Source organism: Lissotriton vulgaris, chromosome 4_1 (assembly GCF_964263255.1).
Source record: "Lissotriton vulgaris chromosome 4_1, aLisVul1.2, whole genome shotgun sequence".
NCBI classification, from domain to species: domain Eukaryota; kingdom Metazoa; phylum Chordata; class Amphibia; order Caudata; family Salamandridae; genus Lissotriton; species Lissotriton vulgaris.
Genome location: NC_141691.1, coordinates 406,042,434 through 406,069,502, shown reverse-complemented (window position 1 = coordinate 406,069,502; position 27,069 = coordinate 406,042,434). Strand labels below are relative to the sequence as shown.

The window sequence follows — 27,069 nt, the reverse complement described above, 5'->3', positions numbered from 1 at the left end:
CACCTCCGAGCCTCTGGCCGTAGCTCCACCCCCAGGACATCCTGCAGCCTATCGTGGATCTCTACCCAATAAGCCTGTATCTCCTCACAAAATATGCATAAAAGTTCTGAGTTCCCTGCACCCCCTGGGGCATTCCCCACTCTCTGCTCTACCCATTCGAACCAGACGAGGCCCAGTGACATATGACCTGTGAAGAATGTTTAGCTGTACTAATCCGAGCCTCATCTGCATAGCCACTACACACGGAGAGACCGCCTCCCCCCAATCCTCGTCATCTTGCTGCTTGAGAGAATCAAACGTGTGAACTGTGTCCTTCCCCCAGACGTCTTTGATCTGTGTGATCTTGATGAGTTCCCACTTATCGAATCCCTTGGACTTCCATAAACTTCCTAATCTTTCTGAGCTCCATAATGGGGTGGCGAGTTTTAGTCTCCCCTCCCACTTAATAATAATAATAACAAATTTATAAAGCGCCTGGTTACACAAAAAAACTGTGTGTCCCCGCGCTGTGTAGACAAAATGACATAACCAGCTCCAGAGCATTAAGTAACGACCGGGGCACCGGGGTACTGCACCTTATTTTGGAAACAGGTATGTTTTCAATTTATTTCTGAATCTCATCTCCGATGGTTCCATGCGGAGTTCAATTGGGAGCGAATTCCATTGTTTACTGGCCATGTACTTGAATGATCGGCCACCCATCCTAGCTAGGTGGATGCGAGGAACCTGGAAGAGCATGCTGCCAAGGGATCTCAGATGTCGCTTTGGCCGATACATGGTCAGTAATTTTTGGAGGTATGCAGGCCACTTACCCTGCGCGATGCGATGGGCCAGGCACATAGTTTTAAACGTAATGCGCTCATGGATAGGAAGCCAGTGAAGCGTGGCCAGGGCACGGCTACCTGAGGACTTCCTAGAGAGATTAAATGCCAGCCTAGCTGCCGCATTCTGTACACATTGTAATCGGTGCAGTCCTTTTTTGCTCAGGCCTGTATACAGTGAGTTGCCGTAGTCTAGGTGCGGCGCAACAAGAGTATGAACCAGAGTTCTCCTGCTGGTTGCGGGGAGTAAGTCTAAGATTTTACGCAGGCTTTTTAAGATGCCATAACACTTGCCAGCAACCCCTCTGGTGTGGTGTTCGTAGGAAAGGTTGACATCTAATCTGAACCCCAGGTTTTTCACTTGTTCCGAGGGGTGAGGAGTGGGCCCTAATTCTGATGGCCACAGCGCAGAGGACCAGATGGAAGGTGCTCCCTATCACAAGAAGCTCAGGTTTACTAGCATTAAAACGCAAGCAATTGTTGTTCATCCAGCCAGCAAACATTCCAAGGCAAGCCGAAAAATTATCTGCAGCCTCTTCTGGGGGCTGGGACAGTGTCACCACCAATTAGGTGTCATCAGCGTAGGACACTATCTCCACCCCATAGGCTTCCACCAACTTGGCAATGGGTTCCATATACAAGTTGAATAAAGTAGGGCTCAAAATAGAGCCCTGTGGAACACCTTGCCTTAGTGATCGTACTTCCGATGTATATGGGGGGGCAGCAGACTTGAAATATTGTATCTACCAGGACCGAGGACAGCCACTCATAGGCCGGCCCCTCAATCCCCGCTTCCCTGAGGCGGGAGAGTAGTAGGGTATGCGAAACGGTGTCGAAAGCCGCGCTGAGATCTAATAACTCTCAACGAAACAGAATGCCAGTACTGCCTTTTGATTCAAAACGTTTTAAATGAACAATGACATTAAACAATTGTCGCATAAATACAAAACAGATTGTGACTGTCTTAATCTTTTTAATTTTTTTATATTCACAAATATTTCATATCACATTATTTCAAAAAGTTTTTTGATTAGACAAAAAAGGGGGGGAGAGAAGAGGGAGTTGTATTGAAAGCTATACTAAAGTTCATCCATGATGTGTGAAAAGCTGAAGACAAAAACACACACAAAAAATAAGACAAAAACACACCCAAAACATTTTTTCAAAAGAAAAATGGACTTCAGTCACACAACCCGTTCGCCATCTGCCATTTGTTCTGTGAAACTGTCATGCACATACATCTTGCAATCAAAGTAATTTGGATATGGGGTAAACGCACAAAAAAATAATAAGACAGATTTAGCCGCTCTTAAGTCCGCGTCAAACCATGGCGAAGACTTAGAGCCCCTCACCGGGGCATTGGTAGTCCATGGCGCCGTTATGTCTAGAGCCCTCTTCAACCAGCTTTCATAGTCCTCCCATGCCTCGTCCAGATTTTCCTTCAACGGGGGCTGCCTAATCGCAGAGCACGTTCTAAATCAGCCTGCTTTAGTTTTCCCCATTGCCTGCGCTTCAGTGCCACTGGCCTGATTTTGATTTTTTTTTTTTTATTATCGGGCCTGGTATCGTAAACTGGACCAAAAAGTCGTCAGACCATGTTACCTGAGTTGGGGACTGGACCTCTACTCCTTCCCAATTAGCAAAAATCGGGTCGAGGAGGTGCCCAGCGTGATGGGTGGGTGTCTGGGAATATAACTTGAGTTTAAATAATTCCAAAGAGGTAATCACTCCTAGGGCGTCCTAAAATAAGGAGCTTGTTGTAGCGCAGTGCTGGTTGCGCGATCACCTCCAGCAGGCTCTCAACAAATCTCGAGGACACCCCAGGTGGGCGGTAGATCAAGTAGCCGTTTATGGTCGTATTCGGCCCAACTTTAAAAGAAAATGAACCTGCTTCGCTGTCCTTAATGCAGGCTACTTCCAGGGTGCAAATTAGCTCTAATTTGTGTACCACAGCTATCCCCCCTCCCCGCTGTTTGGCACGATCAAGCCTTATCATGCCGTAACCACTGGGGAGTGCTTCTAAGATATCTGGCACAGACTCCTCGTCTAACCAAGTCTCAGTGAGGAAGAGAACTTCCGGCTGTTGGTCCGTTAGGAGATCCTAGATATCAAGCTTATGTTTCTTTAAGGATCGGCAGTTAATTAGCATCAAAATCAGTTTCGTCCCCTCATGCTCATAGCCTTCTCTCTGCCCAGGGTTAAATGAGCATATCTTACAACTCAGAGGCAGCTTATCTGCCCGCATTTTATGCAAACATGCTGCCTCAATGGATGGGCGGAGCAGTTCAAGCTGTTCTTTAGAATATTTAGTCCTTACAGAGCGTTCTGAGGGTAGTTGGGCAGGGGTTTGGGCCCCTGGTTGGGCCGGCCGGCCGCGTACGGGCGCAGACCGGCTTGCCTTTGGCGCGCCCGCTGCGCGCGTCCGCTGCGTGGTCGCTGATCGCTCTGCATAAAGTAGGGACCAGACAGCAAACGACTAGAGCGCTACCCCTCCTTCCAGACAAGCCGGAAGTGGTGGGCTCCTCAACCCTCCGCAGCAAACGCCCACAATGGACGCGGCGGAACAGGGCGGGAGGAACAATACATTTCTTTGAGTTTACAGACACAATTAAGTATTTAAAAACAATATGACGTTTTTTACAAGATGTGCAGATAAAATTTTAATTAAGCATTCAAAGGTCCCCAGTACTCCCGCCCTACCTCTGATAGCACTAATATCCACTGGGTATGGGTTCCCAAGCAGAAAGGCCAAACCCTGCCTCAATGTATCCGAAAAAAGAATGCCAGTACTGCCAAATGGTTTCACTTACTTTGTCAATACTCTACATATGATCCAAACAATATGTGAGGGGAATTCAAATCCAAGAATTAATCATTTGAAATTTGCATTTTATTTACAATTTCTCTTTTTCACTTATTCTTTTTGTTATTTCAAATATTTTTTACAAAATCATTATAATGAAAACATATTACAAAAAACAGACATCAAAATACTTTTCTTGTCAAACTCTCATTCATGTACATTCATACCACTAGACATATCATTCGTACTCAAAAAACCATTCATTCAACTAGCAATCTACAAAAAATATGTGCTTTTTTTACAACTATTATACACTTTTTATATCAGAAACCATAGAATTTCATTTGCGAAAATAAATCCCTCTAATCAAAGAGTTGTTCAGTTTTTCTTATGGTTTCAACAAGAGAACATTTCTCTGGGGAGGTCTACGCGTTTCAAACTCCTTCAATATGGAGTTCTCGTCAGGACCATAGACTGAAAATGAAAAACAGGGGGAACCTCTATTAGTGCTTAATCTGAAAACAGGCGGAAGCTACTGTTGGCTCAACACCCACTACTTCGCATCTTACCTCTCTAATTGTCAGTGAGGCGTGCCTTATCAGTTCATCATCATCCGCGGAGCGGGACCACCTATATCACAAATATACGTGCTATTGATGACAGTCAGAAGATTGGTTCACCATAACAACACTCATTGTCACACATACTGTTCAAGTATACTCACTATTTGGTGGTGATCGTTTTTCTTTGGATCTAAAACAAGACATAGTATAGACTTTGGTCAATAACCTGTTTTATAATGTACTGCGCTCTGTCTATGGCGTTTGCGTGGTTTTCTTTCAGTCTTACCCGTATTGTTGAATTTCAACCGCTTTGTATGGGTTTCGATTTTTCAATGTGGGCGTTCGTCGTGCGCCTGCGGGGACCAAGAGAAAACGGATCAGCGTTTGCTTGTTCAGAAATGCGGGCTTAATTGGCGGTGTATGCTTTTCCAAACATACCTCTTGTTCGTGTTCAGTTCCTACTGAGTCCCGTCTCGCGCTCAGTCAGATGTGGTTCCAAGGAGTTGTTTATTTCCTGTTAGGACTGATCATGTGACTTTGGTGGCATTCTATGGGCGCCATCTTGGTCTAGTCATTCCGCATCGGTTAATGTGAGTGTGTTAGTGTCTCATCGGACAAGGTGGTCTTTCTGGATATAATATTGGGTGTATTCGAGAACTTTATCCATTCTGTAGTCAGGGGTTGTATTTAGATATGTGACCTTTCCGATAAGTCCTAAGTGTGGTTGTATCTTCATGGTGTTTATAATTTTAACATTTCAGAGAGTTGATTCAGTCCATTTATAGCTGTGTTAAATCTCACAATCATTGATGCTTCAGTTTTGGATAATTTTGCATCCAAGTCTCCTCCTCTTGGATCCTGTTCCACTTTTGTTATGACTGTCCATCGTAGTTCGTTATCTTCATGATTCTTAATTTGCCAATGATTTACTAATGGGGCATTTGCCACCTTGCGTTTGATCCTTGATCTATGTTGTTGAATCCTCGAGCGGACCTCCTGGTTGGTTTTCCCTATGTATAGGAGATTACACGGACATTTGATTCCATAAATGACTGATCGTGTTTTGCAATTTGTAAACATCTCGTGTCTCCATGTTATTCCATTGTGTTTGAATATTGCTCCTTCTTCGGTGGATTCACAGCAGTTACATCCACCACATCTGTGGTGTCCCATCACAGGTGGTAAGCCCAACATGTTCCTTAAATCGGCGGGTGGTTTTGTTGGAAGTGCAGCTCTTACCAATTTGTTGGCTAAATTCGATTCTTTTTTGAAAGCAAATAGTGGGGGTTTCTTTAGGTCCTCACATAAATTTTTAACCAAGTGCCAGTTATTATGCACCACTTTTTTTTAGCATGTTAGAGTTGGGACAGTATGTGGTAACTAGGGCTACTCTGTCCAATTTCTTTTTGGATTCCCCTCACATATTGTTTGGATCATATATAGAGTATTGACAAAGTAAGTGAAACCATTTGGCAGTACTGGCATTCTTTTTTCGGATACATTGAGGCAGGGTTTGGCCTTTCTGCTTGGGAACCCATACCCAGTGGATATTAGTGCTATCAGAGGTAGGGCGGGAGTACTGGGGACCTTTGAATGCTTAATTAAAATTTTATCTGCACATCTTGTAAAAAACGTCATATTGTTTTTAAATACTTAATTGTGTCTGTAAACTCAAAGAAATGTATTGTTCCTCCCGCCCTGTTCCGCCGCGTCCATTGTGGGCGTTTGCTGCGGAGGGTTGAGGAGCCCACCACTTCCGGCTTGTCTGGAAGGAGGGGTAGCGCTCTAGTCGTTTGCTGTCTGGTCCCTACTTTATGCAGAGCGATCAGCGACCACGCAGCGGACGCGCGCAGCGGGCGCGCCAAAGGCAAGCCGGTCTGCGCCCGTACGCGGCCGGCCAGCCGGCCGGCCCAACCAGGGGCCCAAACCCCTGCCCAACTACCCTCAGAACGCTCTGTAAGGACTAAATATTCTAAAGAACAGCTTGAACTGCTCCGCCCATCCATTGAGGCAGCATGTTTGCATAAAATGCGGGCAGATAAGCTGCCTCTGAGTTGTAAGATATGCTCATTTAACCCTGGGCAGAGAGAAGGCTATGAGCATGAGGGGACGAAACTGATTTTGATGCTAATTAAATGGCAGTACTGGCATTCTTTTTTCGGCTACCTCTGATAGCAGAAAGTGCAGCAAGTAGTTTAAAAAGATGGCATTTGTCCCTGCCACTGACAGAGCAGTCTACACGCCGTGGCCGCTGTTCTCCCCGCATTAAGTAGGGACCGGACGGCAAACGACTAGAGCGCTACCCCTCCTTCCAGACAAGCCGGAAGTGGTGGGCTCCTCAACCCTCCGCAGCAAATGCCCACAATGGACGCGACGGAACAGGGCGGGAGGAACAATACATTTCTTTGAGTTTACAGACACAAATAAGTATTTAAAAACAATATGACATTTTTTACAAGATGTGCAGATAAAATTTTAATTAAGTATTCAAAGATCCTGGAGATGTCTATTGGCCTCGTGCCATGCCTGTACGGTATCAGCCGTAGGTCCCACGAGGGGAAACCGGCCATGTCTGGTATACCGTGCTCTGATAAAGTCACCCTTGCGAGCGGTCCATTGGGGGCCGGATATGACGTGGTTCACCGCTGCCAACTGGGAGGCCCAGTAGTATTTCTGTAGGTCCGGCAACCCTATCCCTCCCCCCGTCATACCAGGGGAGGGTGAGCTTGCAGAAGGCTATAAGGGGCTCACTGTCCCAAAGAAGCTGTCTCTGGAGGGCCTCTATTTCCCTGAAGTAGTACGCTGGTACAGGATCCATCGCGTTTTGGAGCGCGTATAAGAATCGGGGAAGAGCCTTCATCTTGAAGAGCACTGCTCTGCCCAGAAGGGAAAGCGGAAGTGCCCGCCATCGTGCCACGCCCCCTCAAATCGCGCCATTGGGGGGCCCAGATTGTTAGCATAAATACCGAGGTACTGAAACCGTATCGGTTCAATTTGTATCGGGCAGGATTCCGGGATCACCGGCCGGTCACCTCTGAGGACAAAAAGCACTGATTTCGACCAGTTGATTGCAAACCCGGAGTACCTCCCAATTATGGCAAGCACATCCAGGAAACATATCAGGGAGCCCCTAGGATTGGTAAGATAAAGCAGGATATCATTGGTGTACAACAAGACTTTGCCCTCCCAATCTAGCGTCAACCGCATTCCTCGATTCGACCGGTCCCACCGAACCCATGCCGTCAACGGCTCTAACGCTAAAGCAAACAGAAGCGGGGACAAGGGGCACCCCTGCCTCGTGCTTCTACCATGGGGAAGTCAGCAGACTTTGTGATTATTTACCACTACTCTGGCGAGGGGGTCGGCATATAAGAGACGCACCCATTTAATGAACTCTGGTCCAAAGCCCATCTTCCCCAGTACTGCAAACAAGTAAGGCCACTCAACCCTATCAAATGCCATAGTGGCATCAAGCGACACCAGTACCGCTGGTTCCTGGATCGTCTGGGACCTGCCCAATACTAGCCGATATTATTTAAGACCAGGGACGTGGTCATCTGGTACTTCGCCTACAGTGTTCGTATGGAGGGGGCCTCAGTACATGCCACGATTTAATGCTTACAAAGACCCGGGCGCCCATCTTTCCTCCACTGGCAGAGACTCGTTTTTTCTGCCAATGGGTGCCGCGCGTGGCCCGGCCTCCGTCCAGGCCTCGCAGCCGGGTGCACTCTCAGTTATATTTCCTTGCCACACCCGCTTCTTTTCTGCCCACTCACCTCTGGTCAAGGATCCGTTCTGGCGGCACAGAGGCCTGTGCGCCGCTGTCTTGTGCGCCGCTGTCTTTAGGGCACAACATCTAGGCCGCCTTTTCAACAACAGCTCAAGGTCTGCCTCGCCGCTCTCGTTTCCTGGTTTAGGCACCACCAGCCTCGTCCGGCACCTTCCTTGATCACTTAAATTCTCGGGCCTCCACATTTCGCAGCTGCATTCCACCGGTGGACCGTCTATTTGATGTTCATATGTCTTCTGGGTGCACACTTCCAGCTCACCTTTCGGCAGTATCCAGGCTTTTCTGATATAAGTGGGTGTGTAGCCAGTGTCTACCAAAAGGGCCCGATGTTTGCAGCTTGTTATTCCGAGCTGGGTTAGCTCACCTAAAAGGTGGGCCATCTTGGACTGCGGCTCTCTTGCGACTTCTAATCGTGAAAAGTAAACTCAAAACTGAAGACCAGGTCTAGACGTAACTGTGCACTGTTCGTAATCTCTGTTATATCAGTATACAGCCGCAGAATCCAATTTATGATTTACCTTTTTTGGTAGCATAATTTAGTCGACCTTGGTACATATTTAGCCCTGCATGGCTGAATGCCTCCAGTGGCCCTGCTTATTCCCTCAAATTACAATAATGCAATATTATTGTACATTGCCATAAGATATTTATTATCTTTGAGGCAAGCTGGTTGAAATGGGCGATGTATTCAATACGATGCCTTGCACCTTGTTAAGGAAGCATTTCTGCGCAACTGACTAGTTGGGCATAGCACATCCCAAATTAATCTGTGTGTACTTTTATTTACCACTGGTGTCCCGGGGTCACAACACTAAAGCACTCTAACTAAATAACTTAGTTACGTACGCCCTTTGGATACTTGACAATCTTGTAGGAAGTGAGGGCAAGACGTTAATGCTTACTTTAAGAGAGGGTAGTAGTTAGAAATTCAGATGCAGTGCAGCATGGGTATCCATCTCAGTTCCAGGGTGCCATGTCTCTGCTTTACCTCCACCCATCCAGAGATAGAACTTTTACATTGAGAATGACTCCTATTAAGCCCTGGTTTGTAGTACAACATCAGGCAAGTGCTCAAGCGGTTCGCTACATTCCTCACCTCCTACTCTGTTGTCGCCACCTCCTGGTGCACCACATTCTGACTCCAGGGAAACTTTCAAAACTACTCCTTGAATAATCGCATTAAAGTCTTCGCATTTTATGAGAGCCTCCCCGAGTCAGCATTTTCTTTAAAATAGTCCCTCACTGCATTCTTAATTGTTCTCAGGAATGCTGTGTCTAGAATTACTATTTCCCGAAGTTGCCTTGTTGGAATACAAGTCTGGGGCAGAAGTATTGTTTTTAATAATGTTTTGCCAAGGTACTGTGAAGAGACATCGAGACAACGTAGGCTTGCAATGAACAGAATTGTGTCTAATTATGTTTGTAAGTCACACACTGGTGTGTTTTACAAATCTTCCCTCTCCTGCGGGTGAGCAGTGCTCCATGTGTCCATGAAACCTCAAGTAGTCTTCCAACACACGAAAGCCTCTGCCAGTATGCCACTTTAAGTCTTAGATAGGCGTGGGTCTAACCTATCCAAATCAGTGCCCCTTACACTGATTGCAGTTTCTCCCCAAACCGCCCACACTCCCTCCACTGTGTGTGTATTAAGTGTGTCAAGTGTGTTGTGAAGTTTCTCTGCAACTTGGAATTGGGAGACATTAGCTATATAAACACATAGCAATGTTAGTAGTGGTCCGTTTTGGTCAACCTTACACTATAACATACTTGCCCTCTAGGCCATTGAAAAAGTGAATTGTCTGTATCAGAAAGAACCCAGGTCTCGTAGGTAAGCCTGTACCTTACGTCTCTGGCAAGGCTTAATGTTTGCTGGTGCAACCATTGATGCAATTGTGACCCTTGTGGTGTACCCCGCCAATTTTTTATGAGATTACTTCAGCCTGTCCACTATTATATTAGAGTTATCCGGGTGGGGAAGAGGATCCTTGTCTTCCAGATGTATTGGCCCTAAATCAACTGTAATATTAACTCCAGGAGGGATCGAAACCCTTGAAGGTGGACAGAGCATTTATTCTAATATTGACACTTTAAAAATCTACATCCATATCTCCATTGGTATCTTTTTCCTGTTCTTTAGGGCTGTTGATTCCACAGCCTACTTTATATCTCAGTCTTTGACCAAGAAAGGTTGATTCATCGCCTTCTTTCTTTAGGGAAATCTGGTATCAGTCAATTATCCACCCCGCCTGGCCTCTAAAGGGTCCTAACCCCTTTCCGTCCTTGGGCTCACATTGGCTGGGACGTCTGCTGCTTCAATAGGGATAAGAACCCCACACCTGCTCCTCGATTGACTGAAGGTTGAGTTATTCCAGCCCCTAGTTCCTCCTCCCATTGGAGATCGGTCCTGTGCTTATCCTGTCCGCTATGAAAGGTCTAAGCATACCCCTCTCTTGACTGCATAGCCAAGGCACCTTGAAAGAATCCCTGTTCCCAGGTGTCCCTTAACTCTGTCCTCAAGGCGCCCAATATGTTTTCTCATCAGCATCTCTTGGGCTTATTTCAAAGGTAAGGAGGCCCCCGGAAGGGTAAGACATTGGGTCGTGTATATGAAACCTTAGTCCCCTTTAATGATTTGGCATTGGGCAGGGATTGAAGTATTGTATCAACTAGCAGTTGTCGTGTGGGGCAAGATATATCCATATGGTGGTTGACTCTTATTCCCCCAGGAAGGTCATCCTACCTACTATGGAGGCCGCCAGTAATCCTATCCCAATAATGGTAGAATGGGGTGTGTGTTTGTAGAACAGAGTCTAGAGAACAGGTCCATGAGTTCACGATTTATCTACACCAACATTCCCAGAGTTACAGAACAAACGAGAGCTTATGCATAATGTTAATGTAGTCTCACCTAAGCTTAAATGTAGTTTAAAGAAACTTGTCGGGTTCCAGTTTAGCGCATATGCCAAAACCACCTATTGTTATTGAACACCTATGCACGTTGAATAACATACCTGTGGTAGGAATCTGGGTGGTAGGGACAACTGAGCGTGAGACAGAAAGACTGAACAGGATCTCACTCTCAGAATGGATCATCACAGGGTGTGGCGACACATGGCAATCTCGGGGAGGAATGGTACATCACTGAACTGGCTATATGGAAAACAGGAGAAGTATACAGTTGCAGACCAAGTAAACTATTAAAACATATAAGCAGTGTAAGCTGTTTTGTTGTTTTTGTGGATGTTGCTTTGACTATCCCCCTGCACACCAGGATCCCAAACTCCAGGACGCCAATGCAAACCAAACCTGTCAGGAGAACAGAAGATAAAAGGGAAAAGGATATCCAAGGATACTAAGACCAACCAAATACACACTGGAATAAAGGTACTGTAGGGAAACGTGAGTGAACCGAAAAGGGAAAAAAACACAAAATGTGAGGGATGAAGAAACTGATACAAACTGGTACAAAGCTGATAGTCACACCAACCCACAACCAAGCTCATTGTCAAAATAATCTTCAGTATTGTATCTAGTCCTAGTGTCCAGGAAGTGTGCTAGTAAACAGGAACTGTCAATTAGCAGTTTAGTATTCAGTCATTTTAGTTTCTAGGGTCCCATTCTCCACAGCCTCCAGCCCTGACAATGCCTACGCCTCTTTCTCTGAATAAAACAAAAAAGTGATGGATGGGATGCTTGAATTACTCGGAGTCACTGATTATTACTCAGGGCATCGGCATCTCAGTCTATTACTTTTTGCCCACAATGCCACTTCAGATTAGACCCAGCCATGTGCAAATCTACCTTGATCCTGCTGCAACATGAACAGTTGAGCTTGAATGCCAGGCCAGGTTCTCTCTGAACCAGTACACAAGCAATCTAAGACCGGTTTCACCCTAGTTGAGTTGGCCCTAGTTGAGGCTCTTAATTTAGGTGCAGCTTGGCTCCAGTGGCAAATTGAGCAAGGATCTCGCGTCTGGGCATGACCATTGCACTTATGGCTTCGTTTTAAAGCTAGCAGAAAGTGATGGGATGCTTAAATGAATCTCGGGCACTGGTAATTACTCGGGTCTGCATCCCAGTCCATAGTTTTTTTTTTGCCCACAGTCGCACCTTGGATTAGACTCTGTAATATGTAAACCAGCCTGGAATACACTTTAACGGGAACAGCTCAATCTTCCAAGCCAGATCGTCTTTGAACCGGAACGCAAGCAACCAAAGACTGGTTGTGCCCTAGTTGGGTCTCATTCTCTGTCTTTGCTGAGCCCGAATCCAGACAGAAAACCTGCATCCTTGAAATAGAGAATGGGCTAAAGAAGGCTAGACCAATTTTATGGAAGCTGGTCCCCTATTCCTAATTAGGCTAAGCTACATACGACAATTTCAACCAATTGCGGTGACGACTTCCACAGGAAGTCTTTACGGTCAACAGACTGGAAACCCTTGATCAGGCATGTACATACATTAGTCTGGAACATTTATGTTAAAGTTATTTATGATCATTTATATGATTCTTATTTATAGTCCTTGCAGACTCTTTTAGTCTTTAGGACCTATTTTCGAGATTGAAGTAGCTCCTTTGGAATCCTTGCACCTAGTGTTGGAACCCTTATCGTGTTGTATATTGACTGCTTCAATAGCTGCTGTCCTCTCGACCTTTATTTGATTCTTTGGCAGCTTCCTGATGTGTTGTGATAGTTGTCCATTCTTCCGACCTCTCTTTTCTTGCTGATATACAGGAGTGGTGGTTTTGCCATTCATTGCTGCTTATTGTTGCACAGAGTCCCATTCTACCTGCGCCTCCTAGGGGGAGAATGTGCGGCCCCCTTTTTCCAGTGCCTTCAGCTTGTCTACTAATGATATCTTATATTAAAGGCCCAGGCTGCGAAGTCACTGTATCAACTCAAGGAACTTTATAAATAAGTAAATAAATAAATAAGGAAGCAGCTACGTGTATCTTGCTCTGCATTGGTGTAGTCCAGGAAGAGAAGACATTACTTTTCTTAACTGTCAAGGGAATTGTATTGTCTTGCTCTTTGAAGTATGAGATTTCTGTCCCTATAATTGAGCAGGAAGACCACTTAAGAGCTGTTGGCCGCCTTGGCAGTGCTGGGACTATATGAGCATGATCCATTGTAAAGTAATTGGAGAGACCCTTCTTCGCAACTGTTGTGCTAAACCAGTCGTTTAAGTGCAGCTCCATGCTGGGGCCCTATATTGTTTCTGGTAGTCCCACCATACTGTTGTTTCTTCTTGAGTAGTGTTCTTCATCTTGGAACATGTATACAAGAAAGCATGTTATGTCATTTTGCTCCGTCACTTGCGTCTGTAAGTCTGTAACATTAGATTGCATTGGAGACAGTCTGCTCAGCTTCTCTCAGCCAGCTTGCCAACTTCTAAAGCTACCATGTGAATTTCCCCCTCAGGCGGAGGCAAGATGGCGGCCGTGTAGACGGCCGGAGCAGCTCGATCGAGGAGGTGCACTATGAACGGTTAACAAACCCCGTAATCCCTCTACCGATCGGTTTGTAATGGCATGGTACCGATAGAACTGGCGAGAATATGACCCCCTGAGTACGCGGAGGAAGAGACGTGAGCTGAAGCTGATCGTGAGCCGAGACGAGGGGGAAAAAAAAAAACGCTGCATGAAACTGACCTGCTGTCAGCCGCTGAAGCGGCTTCTGCTGGATGCATTGCAGGTAACACGGAGGTTGAGAGGCGGGTCGGCTGCTGGACTGCTGACGGAGGCGGAGGCAGCTGAGTTCGTGGAGTCCGCCTTCAGCAGACGAGCAGTGCGGAGTATTCGGTTCAAACGGAGCTGGCAGCGGAGCAGGAAATCCCGCTCAGCTGAACTACGGCAAGCCGATACGCGATTGGGCTGTCAAGCGAGCCCTGTACAAAGTGAGTTGGAGCTGGAACAATACACCCTGGAGGGTCCCCTGGACTTGAGAGTGGAGGAGGATACTAACAGCGGTTGTATCTTAGGCGGTAAGGAGCAGTTTGGATTGAAAGAGAGGAGGAGGGAAATTATGGCCCCAAAAATGAACGCCAGCGCTAAAGCTGCAGCCAGGAGGAAGGCAGCAGCCGAATTAGCAGAATCATTAATAGACCTAGAGGGCAACAAAAAGAAGAAACAAGGCTCCCCATCTCTAAAAAAAACAATACAGCAGCAAGGGGCATGTAAATTAAATTCAGATTCCCAGGGTACTACCCCAATCTCAGATATTTTTCAGAGAGTGAGTAAAAATAAAGACTCCAAGGATATAAAGGGTGATTTAACTCAGACCCAGATGCAGACTGTACAAAGGCTCGATGTGGGGTCCCCTGACGACACAGAAGGGGGTCATATTGAACAGCCTAACACCGCTGGAAATATAGAGGGGGAAGAGCAGCAGGGGGAGGCTCCTGGAAATGATCCTTTGGATAATGTTTCAGCAATACCCCATGTACCAGAAGAGAGCCTGGAGGACGATACCGGGGGGAGTCATGGTGGTAAAAAAGAAGCCCCGAGTGAAGCATTCTTCTCTGTATCAGAGGGTGGAGAATGGTCAGAAGATGAGGAGGACAGTCTGGAACAAGAAGGTAGTGATTTAGACTCTGGCAGTGATTTGGAACAAGACGAAGGCAGCCCTCCGAATACAGCGGTAAAAACTTTACTGAGATCAAGAAAGCATAGCCAGAAGAAGGAGCAACCGCTGTTTAATACTGCCACAGATGGTCCAGGTGGGGAATCTGCGCAAATGTCCCTTCTGTAGGTCATTCATCAGGAGATTTTAGCCCATCGAGAGGAAGCAAGACAGGAGAGTCGCAAGTCTCAGGCAGCAGTCAGAAAAATACAAGGGGCAGTAAGGAAACTGACCAAGGCGTGTGTGAACTTGGGAGAACGGGTTACCAATTTGGAAGATAGAGTCGTCTCTACCGAAGCTGATTCAGCGGCCGCTTCTAATAAGGTTGACATGCATGCAAAGCAGCTAACTGATATGCAATGGAAGCTTGAGTCATTGGAAAACAGATCGCGGCAAAACAACCTACGTATTCTGGGAATCCCTGAAGGGTCTGAGGGGACAGATATGAAATCATTTGTTGTAAAACTTTTTGAACATGCCTTTTTGGACTTAAAAGACTGGGATTTTGTCAGGGAGGTTCAGAGAGCTCATCGTATCCCTGCTAATATCCATAAAAACCTGAAACAGAATGACAAGCCTAGAGCGATCTTAATTTTTTTGGGTAACTTCAATCTGAGGCAAGCTATCTCTGAGAGGGCGAGACCGGATAAACAAAAGGCAGTTGATGGTTATACGTTTTTTGTCCGCCCTGACTTTTGCCATATTACGGTTGAGAGACGGTGGAGATTGCGGCAGATGATTAAACCGTTTCAGGACAAGGGCATGCAGGCGTATTTGATTAACCCCGCTCAGTTGAAAATAATCAAAGATGGAAAAACATTCTATTTTTCTTCTGAGATCAAGGCAAAAGAATTTCTCATGTCATAGGTAGTCTAGGAATTCTGCAAAATGGTTAAATGGCCAAAGTATGTTTAAAATACTGGTCTCATACATTTGTGAGTTCATTATTGGTTATTATGGTAATTGGTGTTTGAAGTAAAACTTATAAGGTAGGGCGTCACAAAAATTTAAATCTAAAAAAAAAAAAAAGGGGGAAAATGGTCACAGGTTTTCCTCCTCGATCTGAGCTGTAAACCATCACGTGCACAGACCATTGGTCTGAGCGCCTCTGGGCAAGGGGGGGTGAAGGCTAGCTCCAGGCTGGAGCTGGGTAAGGGGAGGGAGAGAGTGCAGAGGGAGGGAGGAGTGGGGGAGGAGGGGGAAGGGAAGAAAACTTTGGAAAAGTACGAGATGGAAAGGATATGGTTTAGGACGTATATCAGATACATGGTGAAATGTCAATTTAGGAAATGCAAATACTGTAACAATGTCAGACATTAGGATATGTACTATTAATGCAGGGGGGTTAAATGATTGGAGGAAATTACAGAGATTGAGTTATTTGGTTAGATCTAATAATATAGATATAGTTTGCATCCAGGAAACCCATATTCCCTGGAATAAAAGAAAGTTGTTGGAGATATCTGGGTATACCTTGATCGGATGTTCATCGCAATCATCAATGATCAGAGGGGTGGCTATTTTAGCTAAAAGCAATTTGTGCGGGGTGAAGCGTAGTAAAACGGACGGTTCTGGCCGATGGGTACTAGTTGAAATGAATCTGGGCTTCACGCTTTGTACAATATACGGTCCGAATGAGGATGACCCAATGGTATATGACAAGCTAGAGGAAGAGTTGGCGAACTGGGCTAACCCGATGATAGTATGCGGCGATATGAATATTTCCGCAGATTGGCATCGGGGGTGTAACTATACAGGTCGGAAACGAAAAGTCAATAGGGCTGTAAACTCCTTGATTCAGTCTCATGGTTTGGTGGAGGTATGGGGGGAAAAAGTTCCCGGTGACCGTGGCTATACATATTTCTCCCATCCGGCACAGAAACATTCTAAGCTGGATTACTTCTTTGTCACAGCGGGGGAAATCGGTAAGGTTAATATCGTCAAACTACCAAGAATAATATCTGACCATAACCCCCTAATTCTGACGTATAAAGTCCCTAAGGTACAGAGAAAAACATCTAGATGGACCTTTGAAAGGAAATTATTAAATGATGAAAGGTTCGTAACACACATTAAAAATTGGGCAAAAGAGTTTTTCGATTGTAACAGATATAGTGCTTCCAGAAATGGAGTTTGGGAATCCTTTAAAGCTGCATTAAGGGGGGAGACGATCAGTTACGCAGCAAAATTAAGGAAAGAGGATAAAAGCAAGACAGGGAAACTCATTTTAGATCTAGCAGAAATGGAGAGGTGTCATATAGAGGAAATAGCCTTAGGTAAGGATAGTGGGGAGACGGTTAGCAATATGGCTCGGGTCAAGGGTGAAATCTTAAAAATAATTACACAGAAAGAGATATCTGAATATCAAACACAAAGAGCAAGGAGATATGAGACTGGAGAACAAGCCGGTAGAGCTCTAGCGCTCCGCATCAGGCAAGAATCAAACCGTAATAGAATTAGGAAGATCAAATACAATGGGAGTGAATATACAGACCCAAAATCCATAATGGATGTGTTCCAAGACTTTTATCAAAAACTATATGATCAAGAGCCAGGGGTAGTACCATATATACAAGATCAATCTCCGTTAACCCCAATGCTGAAAGAGGATGACAGGGCTAGTTTAGAATTGGATATAACCTCAGAGGAGATAAAAGCCGCTTTGAATGAACTGGCAGCGGGTAAAGCGGCGGGTCCAGACGGTCTACCAATAGAGGTATACAGGGTGTTGGAGGATGAAATCCTCCCCTTGTTTGAAGATCTTTTTAATGGAATAATATGGTCAGGTATTATCCCAGACACATGGAACCAGACCAATATCGTTATATTTCATAAAAAGGGCAAACCAGAAGAGAACCCAGGATCTTACCGTCCGATATCATTAATAAACACTGATGCTAAACTGTACTCGAAAGTCTGGGCAAAAAGGTTAGGACGGGTCATTAGCCAACTTGTTTCACCATGGCAGCATGGATTTGTCCCAGGGAGAGGTACCACGGAACATACAGCAAGGGCAATTTCACTATTCGATACAGTTACTGCTACGGGTGGAGCTATGGCTATGATCCTTTTGGATGCCGAGAAGGCTTTTGACCGTGTGGTCTGGGATTATATGTGGGAGGTATTGGTTAGAAGAGGCTTCGGAGAAAAATGCAGGAAAGCCATCAAAGCAATGTACATGGATCCAGTTGCTAGAATCACTACAATGGGTTTTCAATCAGATGAGGTAGTGATTAGAAGAGGCACCCGCCAGGGGTGTCCTTGTTCACCCATACTTTTTTCACTGTACATTGACCCGCTAATCAGGAAGATTCTTGCCTCTGACATAATACCCCCTGTTGTATCTTATGGTCATACCACCAAGTTATTGGCCTATGCGGACGACTTGGCAATCGTCACTACCAACCCGCAAGTGGCAATGCAGGAATTAAGCAGATTGGCTCAGGAGTTTGGGAAATGTTCAGGGTACAAACTTAATACTGAAAAAACTATAATAATCTGTTCTACGAACATTCAGAAAAGAGATCACAGGTATGTGGATTCCGCGGTCTATCTAGGAATTAAAATTAATGCAAATGTAGGAAAAATCAATCAGGAAAATGATGGGCCTTTATTAGCTACAATTGATAAAGAATTGAGAAGGATCGATGTACTACATTTGTCTCTGATTGGGAGGGTCAATGTTTTTAAAATGTCAATGTTCCCCAAGCTATTGTACCTATTCCGTGCCATACCGCTATTAATTGATGAAGGTTTGATGAAAAAGATGGAGGCAGTGTTCTCACAATTTTTATGGCAATATGGCAAAGTTAGAAGATCGTTAGCTCGACTTTCTGCACCGTTAGAGGGAGGTGGGTTATCTGCTCCTAATTTACGGTTATACCATTGGGTCTGTTTAATATTACGTATGAACCATCTATTGGATTATGATGTTCCTGAAGCATTGCATGATACCCATAGAATCCCCACAATCTATGAGCTGGTAATGGGTGAAAAGGCCAGGGGGATTCTAACACGTGAAATTAATGTCTTGCATTTTAAGAGGAGTAAAAGTAAAGTGTTGCTATCTGCATGGGGGACATGGAAGGCGGTGTTGAAATTTCTTAAGATTCCTAAGATTAACGGCACAATAGATCTATGGAATTCAAGCCCATTCCTACATCTTGGACAAAACAGGAATAGTAGTTTCTGGAAGAGGCTGGGCATTAGATGCTTAGGGGACGTCATGTATAAAGATGATCTCTTAGGGTTCGAGGCCTTGCAACAAAAATTCGGTATCCCCTCGAATCACTGGCTGCTATACAAACAGCTAGAACAATCAGTGAAGGCATTAAGACCTAGGGTGTCTATTCAGGAGCTAAACCCACTTGTGCATTATATAATGAGTGGGGGTAAAAAGATTAAAATAGGCTATAATCATTTGTTACATGGATTGGAAGAGGATATCGGACAAGTAGAAACTGCCTGGGCTGTAAGATTAGGAGATCCCGATATTGATGTGGATTATGCTCTGGCATTAAATAGGAAAATATTAAGAGCGACCAATCTGAAGGCACAACACTATAAGATGATTTTTAATCTTTACTACACCCCTGTTAAGTTGTTCCAATGGGATAAAAGGGATACAGATAGTTGTCCAAGGTGTAATCAAGGTCCTGCAGATCTAATACACATGTTCTACTCATGCCAGAATCTCAAGCCCGTTTTGAAAGAAATGGAGAAGTTTCTATCGGGGTTGCAAGAGTGTCAAATTTCTCTATCCCCAACATCTGTTTTGATTGGCAGGAATGAAAATCTTAAGGTTGAACGGGAAGCTGAAGCTTTCATTTTTCTGTGTGTCGCTGTTTTTAGAATTTTAATTGCGGTGGCCTGGAAAGATCCGATAGCTCCCACATTCCAGATGTGGCTTACAAGGTTGCTAGGGACCCATAATATTGAAGAATGTTTATATAAATTTAAGGGTAAAAAAAGGAAAGAATATGGTCAAAAGATTTGGGCTCCGCTAAGTAACTGGAGGAAAATAAGATGATTGATGAGTGTCCCTATACTACCCACTATGCTTTGTAAGGCAAGGTCACCCAATGCTGCCAATCTATATTTAAGCCGTCTGGATTGTGTTTTGTAATGTGGCTGTGAAAGAATTATTCCTTTTATCTGCGAATATTGTTTTAATCCTGATGTTTAAATGTTTGATATGTCTTTGTCACCAGCTGATATCTATAATCTGTAAATATGTATGTGTTTTTTCTTATTCTGATCCATCTCAATAAAAAAAAAAAAAAAAAAGTGAATTTCCCCCTCAACTGCTCATTGATGGCTCAAAAGAGAATTGGTAGTTTGCCCGGAGAAAGTGAAGTTCATATGAAGTGCCTTGGGTACCTGACCCGACCTGCACTTTGCAGCTCTTAATTAATTAATTAATTGTGGGTTTCTAACGCACTAGAATCGACTCCCGAAGGAGTATCTCTGCGCAATAGACCGCTGGTGAACCCGTCCTGGCTTTCCCTGTGAGATGGTCCCTACTGGGTATCTCCAAGGTGAAACCAGGCATCCCCGGCGTATGTGGGGGGCCGTTGTGGAGATGAGGCAAGCTAATGCCCAGAGTTGCCGAGTGTGATCCCTGGTTAGAATAGGCACCGAGGTGAGAATTATCGAGTCCGCTGACCCTGTTCCACGAACCTGCTGCGTCGGGAATTGAACACTGGTCCAGGGCCGTCCTCTGCTCCCGGGTCTGCCGCCTCTAACCAGTGAGCCACACCACTCCACACCTTAACCCCTAAGCCTCTAGACAATGGTGGTGCAGTCTGTAGAGCAGCCCGCTTCAGTTGTCATATCTTGCCTATTATGAGGTCCTTAATAACTAACCTCTTGGTGGTCAGGAGCAGCTCTATATATAGTGTAGCATAACAGTTGCAATCCTAAGCTAGTCGTCCTACAATCGGAAAACAGTTTGCCATGATTTTGTGATGTGATGGGATGCACTTATCAGTGCACTTAGTTGAGACCACCTTGAAGACTACATTTAGCTTCTACCTTAGTCGGCAAGTCTTGGAGAGGTCTCCAATTCCTGGGCATACCGTCCCTTGGGGTCGGTCTCAGCTCTCAGTGCATGTGCCTAGCTGACCAGTTCCTCTGGTTGTGGGTAACCGTCTCCCCAGTTACTAAGGATCAGCTGTAGTAACATTAGGAATAACGATTTCCTAATTGCTATTATATCTGAATCGCAGTTAGGAAATTGCTATTTGTAATGTATGAAACTTTATTTTAAAATAGCGATTCATAGTGGGTCGTAAATCGAACTACCTCATGAATATTAATGAGGTAGGTTGCAACTTGCGACCCAATAGGAATAGTCACCATCACAGGGATGGTGGCATTCTTGGGTGGGGATGCACTTACAGGTAGGAATTGATGCCGGCGCGAGCTGCGAACAGAGTCCCTTTCCTGCCAGATGCGTTTCGGGCCAACGCCCTCTTCAGTGGCAGCACATGTGACATGACGGCAAGCTGCAGGCACCAGTAAATACCCTCAGTAATTATGCACAGGGGTAAAACCTGAAGCAATGCTCTTTGGGACTGGTGGTTATATTTTTTAGGTCGAGCAGACCTACATTCAATGCGTAAGCATTGATGGTATCTGCTTTAGACCTATTGTCGCCCGTATTTAGGAATGAAGACACGGGTCAGACGCGCGCTTTTGCAGGCTCAGTTTTGACCGCGGGAGCGCGCTTCTGACCCGCGCTTGCGCAGACGAACACTCAGCCCCTGCTCTCGCATGCATTAACGGCGCACAGACACAGACAGCCCCCACCCCTCTGCATACACACACACACACACACACAGGCGCGCGCACACATACACACGCTACCGCCCCCCGCACCCCTGCACACACACAGACACGCACGCATACACACGCAGGCGCGTGCACACATACACACGCTGCCACCCCCCACCCCCCTGCACACACACAGACACGCACGCATACACACGCCGCCCTCTGCTTTCTTGGTATTATTCCAAAGTTCACTTGCCTCTGAGTCAGCTCATAGCCTTCCGTAACTTATTTTCCCGCTGAGCGCCCAGGCACGTTCGGCGGATAAGCAGTGACGTCTCTCGAAGTCCTCCCAGTGCCAGGCTATTGGATCCCCTAACCTTGCTCCTCCCTCCAGCAGCCCCTGTTGATTCCGGAAGTCCTGTTCACGCTCTGCGCAAGTTGCACAACATGTCCGTAGTTACAAGGTGAGTTTGCACAGACACGCACGCATACACACGCCGCCCTCTGCTTTCTTGTTTACTATACTCGGCGGAGCATAAAAATCAGGTGTGATCCGAATGGCCCAGTCTAAACTACGCCGAAGCCCTCAAGAAGATGGGCGAGTATTGGGCGAAGCTGAGCCCGGAACACCGGCGACCATTCGCGATCCGTGCCGCAGCCCTCCGGAAAAAGTACGAATCTGATCTGGCAGCCTACCAGGTCGGGAACCGAGAACTTGGGGTGGAAATGGCGGTTGCAAGCCCGAAAGGAGTGGGTGATGAAAAGGCAGAGGTGACACATATATCCCACAGCAGAGAGCCGAAGAACGAAGATGGATACGAGGGTCTTCAAACATCTACGCAACTCATGTCTCCAGAAGAGAGTGAGGAGATAATTAATGACTTGGGAGGCGAGGAAGGAAGCCACGAAGGAGCACTAGACGGTGGGAATCCAAGGATGGAGGGGATGAAAGCGCCTGTTCGATGACGCCTACATGGCTGTTTTCCCTTCTTAGGCTCCGTGAGACTGAGACCCAGGTTCGCTTCCTGTTTAGCATTCCGCTCAAGTAATGCCCTTTACCCAACAAGTAACAAACAGCGCCTGTTCGCTGTTTTCATTAATAATCGTCCTTGGTTCAGCATCTTGTTTATAGGCACATTACTACTTTGAGTTATTTTTACGTTGGAGGAGGAATTCTGCCCAGTGTCCTACGACAGAGATATTTTCCAGTAAAGATGTGATTTTTTGGGGGTCCTCTTGTGGTATACGCTCAATTTCCCGCAGACTGAGTTCTGCTTCTACACCGAAGGCGTAAAAGCAGTCTGAGGGCATTGCAGCCACTTCTGCGACAATGGAACGGCCCTTAATATTTTTATGTTCCATTTTGCCAACTGTAGTCGAACTAACGCTTACTATATGTATTTTTTGTGTGTGTAAAGCAGGCATTTCACACTTTTCGAATCATATTAGTTAATGAAAGTACTTGAGTTTTTTTAGGCAGATCAACTGCAATAACGAGATTGTTATAACATTTAATTTCGTTTTTTACGTAGCCCAAAATTTGCAGTTAACTACATACCCTTTAAAAGCCGTAAATACCTATAAGACTAATGACCTACAGTTGCCAAGCGTTTTCTGTTTGTCAGATATTCTACTGGTAACTGGCGTTGCCACAGAAAATGCTAGTAATCGGGGGGGGGATAACATAACGCGTGGTTTGACCGCCCCACCTGTTCGCGCACCATTACATCCCTTATTCTTTGTTTCATTGCTTGAAATGCGGGATACTATAATAGTGCACTTTTCCACCTTATCAGCCAGGTCTTTTTATACATTCTGCACAACTCGTGATACCAGTTCAGACATAAACACCCATTTCCGTCGGAGTTGTCTTTACTGACAAAATCGTAACAAAGGCCTAGGTCTCAAATAACTTTGGGCCCTTGTGGTGACCAGAATTATTTTCAAAGTAACTTGGAACACGTACTAAGCCAAGTATACTTGTTCCCATAAGAGCAATGGCGATTCTTGGACATCATGTGCACTCTTCTCTTTCAGGAAACGTACTTGAATGTTATATGCCATTTTATCTCATAGGAATTAGCATGATTTGATGCTCAAGTTAGTTCTTAGGGGAGGTTAATATGTTGGATTTCAGTATAAGCCTTATTTTTTGGATGAAAATTAACCTTTTCATTTAAAAATGCTATTTCCATTCTAGGAGTTGACTGTAAACTTAACAGCCCATTTACTCAAGACAAATAGCCATCTGTAGCTGTGCATGCCGGTTCACCCTACATGAACAGACATTGATTTTGAAATGTCAATTTTCTACCATGGAAAAATAACGAGTTTTGTTGTTGTTGAAGTATATTATGTGGAAAAAGATTCTTCACACCCACTGTTGAAACAAAAACTTTTAGTGCACCCCAAATCAACCACTCCAAGACCCCTAGTCTCAGATTCCTCCTCCTCATTCCCAACACCAATTGTCCCCAGTGACGTGCCCCATATTTTCTCACCTACAGTTGTCCAAGTTAACCCCAGGTGACTTAATTATTTTTAGCAGTTTCTTTGTAGTCCCCATCCCTCATGTTCTCCCACAATTTATTTCTCACTACAAGCCAGAACGTTGTTCCAGATGCCTCTTCTCACTGTGCCCACACCTCATGGTCTTCAAAAGGTGTCTCTAGAGGCCCCACCATATGAGCCTACGGTGCTCCTTCTACATGCAATGCTTAATTGGCTCCACAGTGACCACTCCACACTCGCTTCATATGTATTTCCTCAATACCAATTTCCCAGTTCAATGAATATTAGATTTATAGAGAGCCACGATGCCCCAAGAATTCCAGGCATCCTGGCACTGAGGAAACAAACTACTTAACTGTACGGACACCGCCACATCACTCACAGACACATCACTCTGGGACACCACCACATCACTCTGGGACACCACCACATCACTCTGGGACACCACCACATCACTCTGGGACACCACTACATCACTCTAATACACCACCACATCACTCTAATACACCACCACATCACTCTAATACACCACCACATCACTCTAATACACCACCACATCACTCAGCCCAACCACATCAGCACTCAGCACCACAACAGCATCACTCAGCACCACAACAGAACTGTCCTTGCTTGCTACCAACCAGCATTGCCATAGCCAATAGGACTCGCATTAGGAAAGTGTAAGATATTGGCTTTGTAAATAACAATGCTATTAATTTATATTTTTTCAAAGCCAATACATATTTAAAAAAATCGTCATTTACAATACCAATAGCTCACACTTTCCTAATGCGAGACCTATTGCATTGCAAATGCTTGTTTTTTAATGCAGCTCATTTTCCCTAAAGGACAATGGGATGCATTTCAAAAAAGCAAATTAAACATTTAAGTTTCATTTTATAAGAGTAGGCGGTAGTCCGTGGGAAGTTTCAAATGCTAAAACTCTGATAGTACCTCCATGAAGACTCCTCTAAAAATCGAATGACCTTTCTTCCTTCAGACCTCCGTTACAGTCACCAGGATCAACCAACTCTTTTACAAAATAGCTTTCAGCTAGACCAGTCTCAACATTTGGTGATGTCACCGTTGGGCTAGTTTTAGAATCTTCCTCTAAGTGAAAGTATCCAGTGCATCTACGCAAATACAACTAATGAAACTTAAATGCAAATGCAGGCACCTCGAACATACAGTTCAGGTTTCTGATTTAAATGCGCATACAGCTTTATGCAAAACAACTGCAGCCTAATTCCACTCCATCCAAGTAGCCCCTTGCTGCAGAAGTGACACACGGTACTCTGTGTAATTGTAATTGCATTTATATAGAGCTTACAACCCCTAATGAGGTGTCTATGCGCTTTTTCGGCATGTAGCACACTACTATGGAACCCAAAAAGTATTTGTTGTGAGTTACTAAAGTGAAATATGAAATTAATTTGAGAGGTGGTCATGTTAGTCTGTTAGTTGGATTGAAAAGGATAGTGGAGGGATAGAAGAGGGAAGGGTTTGCATTTATACAGTGCTTGCTACCCCTGATGAGGTGTTGAAGTGCTTTTCGGCAGGTAACATCTACTCCTGAACCCAAACAGGATTAGTAGGGAATTAGTAAAGGGGAATATGAAATCAATTTGAGTGGTGGAAATGTGAGTTTGTTATTTGTATTGAAAAATGATAGTGGAGGGATAGAAGAGTGAATAGTTTGCATTTATATAGCGCTTGCTACCCCTGATGTGTAGACGCTATAACAGTACGACACTTTAAATAACATATTAACTTTAAAGTTCTTTCAGTGATTTAACGTAAAAAAGAAAGGGGCTTTTCAGCATTCACTTTTTATGAAATTTACTGCAGAGGAATTCCAATATTTTAAATACGTTATCCTAGCTTGTTTATATTCTTTGACAAACAAAAACACATCATTGATCTATCACTGAAAAATGCCTGTTTTTTTTATCTACAGATTTTACCAGAAAATTGTTTCTAGTTCATACGGATCAAAAGTTACTAAAAACTCGGAGACACGTGTTGCAGCGCAGTGGAAAGTCCCCGATAAAGGTTAACTGGATACCTTTCTGTTTTTATTGCTGTATTTGGGTGTTAAGCTGGTACTGAGGTGAAACCTGTACTCAGACAGTATTAACATGTTTCAAAACGTCAAAATAATGAACTGTTTTGGCCGTACCAATAACGTAGTATCTGCAGGAAAGTAGTAGATGATACATAATGAGCTACTTGTTTCAGAAACATATGTTTGACATGATATTTATCTATTTTTTAAGTAGTATCATACCTCCTCTTATCTTGTAGTCTATTTTATTGACATATCTAATGTTGGTAAAGTAACCTGTAACTGTAGTAATTCGTTCAAGAATGTTGATTATGAATTAACATTGTAGTAGTTATTTCTTTTTTTTTTAATAACTCGTTTTTTTTTTTTTTTTAAGTCGACCAGTAATTTAGACAAAATAGGGTAACAATATATCTTGTATTCCTCATTTCCATCAGGTCCCAGCAATCGCAAACACCCTCAAACCCTGCTCAGCCTCTTTGCCCTCCTTTGTGACTTTACACATTAGTTTTTTTTTTAAACTTTATTTATCCTTTAAAAAAAAAAACATGAGAGAAACAGGACATAATGACGTGGGAGTTGGCAAGGTGCACCAGAATACAAATCATGTTGAACATTGGATGACATAGATGTGGAGGAGTGGGCAGCGATACATGAACACAACATAGGCAGTCGTTTGGGCGCTGAATGCAGTAGTACAAATAATGAAATACACATGAAACAGCAGTTTTAAGATTATTAGGCAATACTACATAGAAACATAGAAACCAGCAGTCATTCTCAGCATTGTGATTGCACAGGGATTTAGACATCCACAGAGTAAAAGTTAGCACATCATGACTAACCGAGAGGGTGGGTACAGTGGAGTAAGATATACAGTACAAGTGAAACTGGGTGCGGAAACCTATCCAACCCCTTCCGGGACAATGTTGCTCGCTGACTGAGATTGTCGTTCCTCGGTAATCTTAGTGATGTATGAACGGTATGGGCCCCAAATATCAACTGGGCGGGATGTCAGAGGGATCTGCGTGGAATATTCCACGCTGTGAACGTTGCAGAATGCCATACTCTGAAGCCACGAGCGTACGCTTGCGGAGCGTCTTGCACCCCAAAGCAACT

The 27,069-nt window shown here is 44.6% G+C and overlaps 1 protein-coding gene across 3 annotated transcripts in view; it reads left to right on the top strand.

Annotated features, from left to right (window-relative positions):
- The window catches only part of BCORL1 (BCL6 corepressor like 1), a 962,450-nt gene that overhangs the window by 104,209 nt on the left and 831,172 nt on the right, over positions 1–27,069 (top strand). For all 3 annotated transcript variants that reach the window (XM_086918805.1, XM_086918802.1, XM_086918799.1), the window contains exon 2: positions 25,843–25,937. The gene's annotated coding sequence lies outside the window, so the exon portion shown is untranslated. The remainder of the gene's footprint in view (positions 1–25,842; positions 25,938–27,069) is intronic.